Source organism: Vulpes vulpes, chromosome 14 (genome assembly GCF_048418805.1).
Source record: "Vulpes vulpes isolate BD-2025 chromosome 14, VulVul3, whole genome shotgun sequence".
Classification (NCBI taxonomy): domain Eukaryota; kingdom Metazoa; phylum Chordata; class Mammalia; order Carnivora; family Canidae; genus Vulpes; species Vulpes vulpes.
The window spans coordinates 90,500,858-90,511,111 of NC_132793.1; the positions used below are offsets into that span (position 1 = coordinate 90,500,858).

Below are 10,254 nucleotides of genomic sequence, written 5' to 3' on the forward strand. Positions count from 1 at the left end.
TGTCATGGGTATGCCATCCCTGACAGCTCACTGTCACCCTAACAGGGAAGTGGTAGAAAGGAAGGCAAGAACAGGGTTTGAGTTATGCCCTGAAAGGCTATAAAAATGGTGTACATTTGCTCTGGCTCATTCTTTCCCTGCAAGGCCTAGAGCTTCCCTGATAGGCTTTTCCTATCTCCATCCTTTCCCTAAACAAAAAGTTTTATGCCTTGTTGCTTGCTCTCAGCTTATCTGATGGACACAACTGGTCTGGCATGAAAACACCAATTAATTGGTTCATCTGATATTATCACATAATGGGCTATGATCTCAACAAAGCCTGTTGGGAAACAGCACCCTGATGCAAGGATGGGCTTGGATGGAGGAATTGCAAACACTGTGTGGGCAGGGCAGGAATTAGCATGAGGTGTGTGAGGCACTCTCAGAGGGCAAAAAATTGGAGTGGTTAAAACAAACAAACAACCCCCCCTATTGGTTAAGACAAAGAATACTTTATTATAGTATTTTTTATGAATAAAAAATAATGCAAGAAGTCCATGATGAACAAAATGGCACAATTTTAAATACAGAACACATGGGCCTGAATTAAGGTGAGTCAGTGGAGCACTGACTCTCAGGGTTATGCAAGTGAATGATTGAATCTGGTATTTAAAATTTCAAAATTTTGTTCATAAGGGGTGGGGCTTATGAGGCTATGTGATGGGCCAGTGCCGTTGCTTTTAGTTCTGTCCCAGCCTTCTTCTGCAGTCCAGCTATGATTCTCTTTCTGAATTCATATCATTTCTTTGCAATAAAATTTTTTTTGGCTTAAACTGGGTTGAGTGAGGTTTTGTTTCTGGCAACCAGGAATCCCTAATATAGAAATAAATACTCACTTCTTTCCCTTCATGGAGCCCTGTCAGAGAATCTTGTCTTCTAGATTCAATCTTCTATTTCAAGTTTTAAAGAGCAATTTTTAACAATAATAAGGATTTCCTTTTAAAATATATTACTTGTAATCTCATCAATCAAATACAATAGTTTTCTTTTTTACATGTTCCCTTAAAAGATCTAATCACAGTTTTACATGGTTACAGTGATAATGAACATATAATTTTGTATTCTGGTTTTTTAAAATTCTTTTTATTCATATACCAATGGTTTTCCATGTTGTTACATGTCAATGGCTCTAGGCCATTCCATTTAGTTTTACGTTCCGTGTTTTACTTTTATTGTTAGACTTATAAATTGTCTCCAATTTTCCATATAATAATGTGAAAATGAATATGTTCATCTCCATAGATTTTTTCTCCAGTTATTTCTTTAAATTATGCTCCCAGAAGTCTGATTTCTGAGCCAAAGTCCCTTGTTATACTTCTTAATATATAATTTGCATTGCCATATAATTTTTAACAGCACTTAGAATTTATAATGAAAACAAAAGAATTTGAACCAAAAAAAAAACTTTACACATAAGCTACCACATTTCAGATTTAAGTAGGAGTGGGGGAAATAATCATCTTTAAAATTTGATTTATTTATGATATTGTTCAGTTTTAAAATTGAGCCTCAATTATATTTTTACCTCTCACTTGCTGTAGAGCCTTATGGTTGCACTAACTACTTTTTTTCCTCTCCAGTTAATTTTGCAAACTGGAGGAGCAATAATATTTTATAGTTTCTTTATAAGAATATATATTCTCATGATAACCAAATAGTCATCTAAGTTGCAAATTTAAATTGGAATTCTAACATACGTGGCAGATATCTGATGCCAAAATACTTATTTTTAAAGGTAACAATATTAATGTCATGGCTCCAAGAGAGAACTAAAATCTTCTGTTTCAACTGTGGGCGTATGCAACAATCCCAATATCCCCTCTACTCTTCAGGAATTAAATATATGCAAATGAAAATCCAAAGACATATTTCACATTTCTGTGCTTTATTTTCACTGGAGCTTTTAAGACTATTTTAAAACAAACAGTAGAGACAAAAAAAGGACCTCCCACCCCAAAAGGCTCCATTTTCCCGGATCTAGTTAATAACCGAACTAGTGATAAAGCAAATATTCCTTACATGTGGGCCATTGTCTCTCTGTAAAAGAATTCTATCAACATTCCCCTGACACCAACATTTCAAAACATTAAACTCATTCTCAACATAGATAAACAAGACGGAGATAGAAAGCTCAAGCGTGACCATTGAAAGGTCAAAGTCTTAAAAGCAAATCTGATTCTGGCTGCATCCCTTCATGGAAATACTTTCATCCGCCACAGCATTAGGTCAACAGCTTTAAAGTCCAAGCTGCCTTTCAGAAGAAGAGTTTTCTGGGTAGACCTAAAAACAGGAAGCAAATGAAAGGAAGAAATGTGGCAGATCACAGTAGCTAGGGCTGATGAGGGAAAAATCTAACTCCTAAAATAGATAACTCTGGAGATACACAGTATCTTGAGATTCACCTGTAGAATAGCCCTTTCATCTTGTAAATGAAGAATCAAAGATCCCATGGCTTGCCCAAAGTCAGATGGCTAGATTATTCCAACACTAAGGCTACTCTTTAGCTCTATGGAATTCTGTGCACTGTTACTTCATTTTATTACCATGTCACTGATAATAACATTCATCCTGGTGGCATGCCTCCATTCCAGTCCCTCTTCCTCCTGTGTTAGCCACATCTCTGTCTTGGGAACCAACTAGGGGAGTTCCCCATTCCAAGTAGTACCATGGCCATTGGGCTACTAATATTGAGCAAAACGGTAAATTCTCTTCCTGCCCCAAATTCTCATTCTCTGTTCTGTCAGGCTGGGACCTCCACCACCATTTACAAATATAGTCTCTGTTTCTCTTAGCACAGATTCTCCAGAGAACATTTGTTGTTGGGCTCCATCCAGCTTATGATTTCATTCTCTTTAGATTAGGTTTCTTTCTTTCTTTTTTTCTTTCCTTCCTTCCTTCCTTCCTTCCTTCCTTCCTTCCTTCCTTCCTTTCCTTCCTTTCCTTTCCTTTCCTTTCCTTTCCTTTCCTTTCCTTTCCTTTCCTTTCCTTTCCTTTCCTTTCTTTTCTTTTCTTTTCCTTTTCTTTTTTTCTTTTCTTTTCTTTCTTTCTTTTCTTTCTTTCTTTCTTTCTTTCTTTCTTTCTTTCTTTCTTTCTTTTCTTTCTTTCATTTTTTATTGGTGTTCAATTTGCCAACATACAGAATAACACCCAGTGCTCATCCCGTCAAGTGCCCCCCTCAGTGCCCACCACCCATTCACCCCCACCCCCTGCCCTCCTCCCCTTCTACCACCCCTAGTTCATTTCCCAGAGTTAGGAATCTTTATGTTCTGTCTCCCTTTCTGATATTTCCTACCCATTTCTTCTCCCTTCCCTTCTATTCCCTTTCATTATTATTCATATTCCCCAAATGAATGAGAACATATTACTCAGCCATTAGAAATGACAAATACCCACCATTTACTTCAACGTGGATGGAACTGGAGGGTATTATGCTGAGTGAAAATAGATTAGGTTTCTATCTTGGTTTCTTCCAAAGGGGCTGCAGAGCAGTTCCACAGAATGGGCAGCTGTCTGGACAGGTAGTCTTAAAACTGAGCATCATTTTGGGGTTCAGTATTTTGATAGATAGAAGGTCATAGGAAGGAAAAAATTCAGTGAGGTGTTTCCATAAAGAAACTTTCAAGAGAGGGCTACCTTCAAAGGAATGGACAGCATTAAGGGGACCAGACCAGAAATGTTGATACACCCTGAGTTTGGCAACAGCGGGGAGCTGCTGCCACTAGAGGGCAAAGTGGAAAATGAAGGAAATAATGTTATATAACCTGGTGAAAAATGGTGCCCTGGAAGAAAGATCACTTGACAAAGCCACAGCCATGGAGGATGCTAATAGTGTCCAGAGACGCTGCACTGATTCAGGGAGGGCATGAAGAAGAAATACTCCTGTCTCTCTGTCTCTCTGTCTCTCTCTCTCTCTCACCATCCTCCTTTTCTGGCATTGGCCAAACTCAAAGGGAAGTCAGCCACCAAAAGAGTGGGGAGTGTGGTTCATCAGGGTTAATCTCTAGGGGCACAGAGCAGAACAGAGAATGGACTGGGGGAATAAAAGGAAAAATCTTGGCAACTTTTTTGTCAGTGGGTCTTCTCATATAGTATTTGAAACAGTTTCATGGAGTGGTTAAGGAGACTGAGTACCTTGGCTAGGTGCATCAAATCTTTTCTGAGGTTTATCCATCCATAAACTTGCCCAAGGTCACAGATCTAGAGTGTCGCTGGGATGTGAACATGTCTGTGTCACCACAAAGATGACAGTATCGAACACCGAGTATGCAGATAGTATTCAGGCACCATGCTAAGGCAGTCACAATCTTTAACTTATTTAATCTTTATGAACCTGAGGCCTAAATGTCATCACAACCTGGGGGTGCCAGGCCTGGGGTGCTCCATCTTCAGGAGGCCCTTGGTAGGTACTAACAGTCATGAGAAGTCCTTTTTTTTTATTAAAGATTTTATTTATTTATTCATGAGAGACACAGACAGAGAGGCAGAGAAGCAGAGGGAGAAGCAGGCTCCCTGTGGGGAGCCCAATATGGGACTCTGGGGTCACGCCCTGAGCCAAAGGCAGACACTCAACCACTGAGCCACCCAGGCATCCTGAGATGTCTTCTTTATGGAGAAATAATGATTTGAAATGACATTTTCCTTGATCCTTAGAACCATCCCACAAGGAGGGTGCTGCCCCCATCTTACAGGTAGTGGAATTCAGGTTTGATAGATGTGCAGCTCAAAAAAAACTCACATGATACTAAGGCACAGCCAGTGTGTGAGACACTTGGACTGACTGTAATATCTGCCCTCTTTGCTTTGCTGCTCTTTGCTTTGCTTACTTAACTGCTTTAATTCACACATCACACTTTCTCATCCACCTTCAAATCAATTAAAGAGCTTGAAAAGAAACCTTGTCATTTGTTCCTGAAAGTCAGCATGGATCCATTATGTTGTGCCTTTGGCAATTCCTGTCTCGTCTCCTTATCCAGACTTGTAGCATGAAACCTCCTGTCTCTTTTTGTCCTGTCAGAAGAGGGTAATTGGAAAAAGTAAATGAAAGAGGGAATGAACAAATGAACAAATGAGTAATATGTATATAGCATACATATTCTCATTCTGACTCTATGAAATCCATAATTTCAACTCTTTATTGTCTCATTAAAACCCTGGGATGGGTGGTTATTCCCCTTTTACTGACCATCAGGTTGCTGGAAGATGAAAGCTGCATGGTTGCAATTTAGTTTTCCTTGTGCTTTGCAAATTGCCTCCACTAGCTTTTTGGATGGTGGAAGCTGAAAAAATATGCAGCAGAAATTTAATAGACTTGTTTATTTGGTGTGTCAGGAGCTGGACAGAACCCTTTGAGGGTTTATAATCTGGGAATTGGATATTACATCCTGTAAACTAATGGGGCCATGCAAACTGGTCCAGGATCAAATGCTTGAAAGGCTGAGTCCTTTCTCCTTGACCGAAGAATGGTCCACTTTCAGCAGGGAAATTGTCCTCTTAAATTAGTGTTCAAATTTGGGGGTGTGTGTGGGGAGCCAGGAGGGAGACATGGAAGATGTGCTCAGCCAACCACATCACCTGAACTCGTTCTAGTGACCAGGAGGGTGGCCAATGGGCACTTTTTTCACTAGGCAGGCATTATTACCAGGGTAGTGCTTCCTTAACTTGATGTCCATATAATTCACCTGGCCATTCACCAGATTTTGACTAAATCTGAGGTGTGGCCTGAATTTCTTCACTTCTTACAAGTTTCCAGGTGGTGCTGACATTGCTGGTCCAAGGGTCTAGAGGGACAAGGCCCTAGAATGTCCATTTATCCTATTGCTGTAGGGCTCTCATTATGAGGTCAGTGAATTATAAGTAGCTGTACTTGGGGGCAGGGCTAACCTTCTTCAAGAGTGTATGATGTCATGAAAGGTAAGGCCATTGTCACTGTCCTTGTTGGAATCATCATTGTTATTACTGTTTGTTGAAGATCTCAATCAGGGCAAAATGCTTGCAAGCCCCAGAAACTTGCTCAAAGAGGTTCATATAGAAAAAAAATTGATTGTAAGATATACAAAGCCCTTAGAACCCAATTACAGCCCTATGAGACTGAGGCAAGAAAGAGCAATTTCTCTATCTTTGCTTCCTGCTGTACATCTTACTTAACTGCTTCCACATGGCCCATCAAGATGACAGCAGACATGATGTGGAAATGGATTGTGACCTGTGACCTGAACCTGGTGGTTAAGAAGCTAGACTTGGGCCCTGGTAGGCACAGTCTGAACTCTGTCATGGTGTTTTCCCTCTATCAGCACTAATGTCTTCATTGGTAGAGGGTAGGGGGGTGCAGAGCGGGGCATCATACTTGCTTGAGATGTTGTGAGGATTAACTAAGATAAATGCTGGGCACAGTGCCTGGCACACAGACAGTTATTTTTTAAAAATATTTTATTTAAATTAAATTTGTCAACATACAGTATAATACCCCAGACAGCTTTTTTAAATTACTAAATTTAAAAACTATAAAGACAGGGAGATTAATTATTATGGGGAGACTGTGTTACAGGATATTAGAAAGGCCTTGGCATTTGGAATCTGAGAGCCTTGGTTTTGGATCCCAGCTACACACCTACGGCTACGGTTTGGGTGTACCTCTTAATGTCCCTGAACCCCATTTAAAAAAATCACTTTTTGCTTCATGAAGATGGGAAGGATTAAATGAGATAATGGGTGATGACACATTAATTAAAAATAAAAAGTACTATTCTAGAGTAACTTTTCCTGTCCTCTGATAGCTAGGAAGGTAGAACTGTCTTAGACAAAAATTGAATAGAGAAGATTGCCACCCTTCAGCAATACTGTTAACTTAAAAGAAAGATTTCGAAAAGGAGGAGAAGCAAAGTTTTGGCTAACTGCAGCCCCAATCCGCTTAGCGATTATCTTCATCAGTCTAAATTCTAGTGCCTCCAGCAAAACATCATACCCTTTGTTAATTGTAACTTGAGTGGTCTCCTGAGGGGCCTCTCCTCTCCTGCACTCCTGTAAATCAGTGTGTCTGCCTGCGTCTGTCTCTACATCCTTTGAAAAAGACTGTAAAAAAGACCCACAAAAGGAAAACCGAGTACCTTTCAACTTTTTTCTCACTTTCTAATTCTTAAGTTTCATTGAACATTAAAAGTTTTTATGGGTAGCGAGGAAAGGCATTTTGCCACTTGAAGCTAAGGTGTGATCCAAATTACAGGAGACTCCATTTCCAAAGTGGTATTTAGTGAGTTTCACACATATCTTTTTTACAGGACATTTGCACTGGTGCAGAGGGGTGGAAAAAGCGACAGCAGCTCTCTGGTAACTTGCCCTTGCAGCCCAGGTGTGGTCACAGTGTAGCCTGGTGGGTTCTTTCCTTCAATCCCTTTCCTTCATGCCTTACTAAACAACAACGAGATGCTTTTTCATGCATGAATGGGCTGCAGTCCACTTGCTTCCAGAAGCTCCTCTCTGCCCCACCCCGCCTCTGCCCGTGTGTACAGGTGACTAGCATCCGGTGGCACACAGAGGGCCTGTCTCAGTGGGCACATACAATGTTTGTGTTCAGTTGTCTATGGGGTTGCCTGTGAGGTCTTGGCATTTTAATTATACTACTGTCTTAGCATTTTGCTCTGCATTGGGTGAAAATGAATCATGTCCAGGTTGAAATCTAGACTCTGTCTTTCTTTTTTGTTTGTCTCTCTCCACTGTCATTAATGCTTGCCAAGACTTTGGTCATGAAAGCCAGAGAGAGCCTCCATTTTCCAAAGGATAAGAACAGACAAACCAGCAGAATCACTTCTTTATTTAGCAGAAAGGGTACGTAGTAGTATTGACACACAGATAACATTTCTAAAAATCCCATAGATTTGAGGGCCATGAGCTAATTAATACCTGCAAAGTCATGCATTGAGGAATTAGAGATGTGTGAACCTTCCTCTCTTTCTTCTTGGAAGCGGTGTCTTTTTTGCCTAGGGCATAACCATCTGGTTAATCTGGTCAATAATTTAAAGTTGTTTTTTGTTTTGTTTTGTTTTTGTTTTTGCTTGCTTGTTTGTTTGTTTTTTAATGGGAAGGCTGATTTCTAGTTTGATTTTTTTAAAACATTTGTCAAATTAGCTAGATAATCACCTAATTGGTACTTTTCCTAAGTAGACCCAACCTGAATGTAGAAGAAACTAAAAAATGATTTCTCCTGCCAATTAGAACAGAAAGCAGTCCTCACCCACCTACTGCTGAATCTATCACAGTCTGTAAACAGGGATCCAGAAAACAGGGGTGTGTGGGAGGAACCTGATGAAAAAAGTTTCTCGTTTTATATTTAGCATAAAGCCAACTCCACAGAGGCAAAGTGGCCTGTTTGGCTCAAGTACTAATAAAATGCCTTATAGAATTGAGAACAACCTCCACCCCCAAGTCTATTTACCCGTATTTCCACTGCACTAAAAGACACAGGAGACAAATTATTTTTTAAACTCACAAGAGAAACCTCGTCTTCTCTTAAAGTCAAGCAAATCTGAGTTGACTTCTCTCATAAATTCAAGAACAAAAAGTTATAAATTGAACAGATGAAGGACATTGCCTTCTTTAAAGTGATGTCTCCTTACCTTAATGGATTTAGCTATGGCAGGGAGTCAGAGTAAAGCTGTCTTAACTAAATCTTTGACTGATTATGCATTTTTTTCCCTATTCATACACGATAGATTCATCATCCCAATTTGTCAAGCTGGCGAAGTTCCAATTAATTACACCCGGCAAACCTCGGCTCGTGCTCTGCCCGGTGTCAGGCCTAATCTAGTACCTCATTTGCCGGCGGCCCAATGAAGAGGTATCAGAGGTGTTGTTCCTCTGGTACTTACTGTGATGGATGCTCCTGGCGGCGTGGCCGGTGGCAGAGGCAGAGCGGTGGACGCCTCTCTCCTCCGAGCCTGAGGCCTCGAGGCTCCTGCACTAATTTGAGGGCTCATCTGTATAGTGGATGTTGTCGTCAAGTCTATCCTTCATGGCAGAGCTGAAGGCTTTCCCTGCTGCATGGGCTGCGTAAATGCCTACACGGGTTCTACATTTCTGTCAGATTTGTCCTTGCAAAACAGAAAAAAAGGAAGGCAACTTATCCTGGAGCTGAGTTTCTGAGCTCTTTAGTGGCTGATGTGTTGTAGGGGAAAGTCACAGAGACTACCGTGTGTACCCAGAGCATTTGTGAATATCTGTGCATGCTCATACCTGCGTCTCCGTGCTATTTATAGGCAGTGCTGTGTTCTTTTGACTATGGTGACTTTGGCTTTCCTGCTCTTAGCTTATCAGGCAATGACCTGCTAACAAATATTATTTATTAAGCAATGTGAGGCCCTACTGGATATTGATATGCGATCTATGATGCATGCAGGAACTCACGTTTGATGAGTGACTAGAGCCCTGTGCTGTGCCAGATGTTCCTGGCGTAACATCTCTTTAGATGATTGTTTTTATCCTTATTTGAGGTGGGAAAAGTTAGCTCAGAGAGTTAAGTGACTTGCACAAAGTTGCATAAGCAGTAAGCATGGAGATGGGATCTGAACCAAGGTTGAGTTGATGATAAGGTTTCAGCTCTTTCTAGTACCCAGTCATTTTTCTTAAGTAACTGCTCTTTCTTCCCCCGTTCACATTCTGTCCTGGCCTATGACCCTTGCCTTCCTAACCTGCAGACTGAGAAGCTACAATATCTTGGCAGGGTTGCAGAGCTGCATGACTGCACTATTGGTGGGGCTGTGTCTCCACTGGTCCATGGGACTAGCCCAGCATGGGGAGTAGCTCTAGGTGTAATGGAGCTAAAGCCTGGGCATGTTCCCAGATTGCTTTGACCACTTCCCTCTTGCTCTCCCAGGCTTTCACCCATATGAATCACCCCTCCGTTCTCAGCTTTGGATGAACACCACCTGCAGGTTATGAGGTCTGGATCCCAGAGTGGCCAGCTCCACAGAGGCTGAGCATTGACCCATGGAAAATAGGAGATGGGAAGGAGACAAGCTGATACAGACCCTCTCCCTTCCCGGTCCTGTGGCCACCTCGGAGGTGTGGCACCTCCTTGCTTCTCTTGAAGACAAGTCCCATATGCTAAGTGAACGTGTGTGCTGAGCTATGGGCTGAGTCTCTGGGGCTCACAGTGAGTCAGTGGCTGTTCAGGAACACATGCACAACATCACCTTACTGCTGGCCTCCCTTCTCTTTTAACCC

General features: G+C 41.3%; 1 long non-coding RNA gene across 1 annotated transcript; it reads right to left on the reverse strand.

The window, feature by feature from the left end:
* Positions 1–474: 474 nt before the first annotated feature.
* LOC140595461 (uncharacterized) lies at positions 475–9,256 on the reverse strand. The gene is made up of 3 exons (XR_011997080.1): positions 8,901–9,256; positions 4,934–5,046; positions 475–2,319 (listed from the first exon to the last, which is right to left on the reverse strand). It is a non-coding gene; the product is annotated as an uncharacterized lncRNA (long non-coding RNA).
* Between the last annotated feature and the right edge of the window lie 998 nt (positions 9,257–10,254).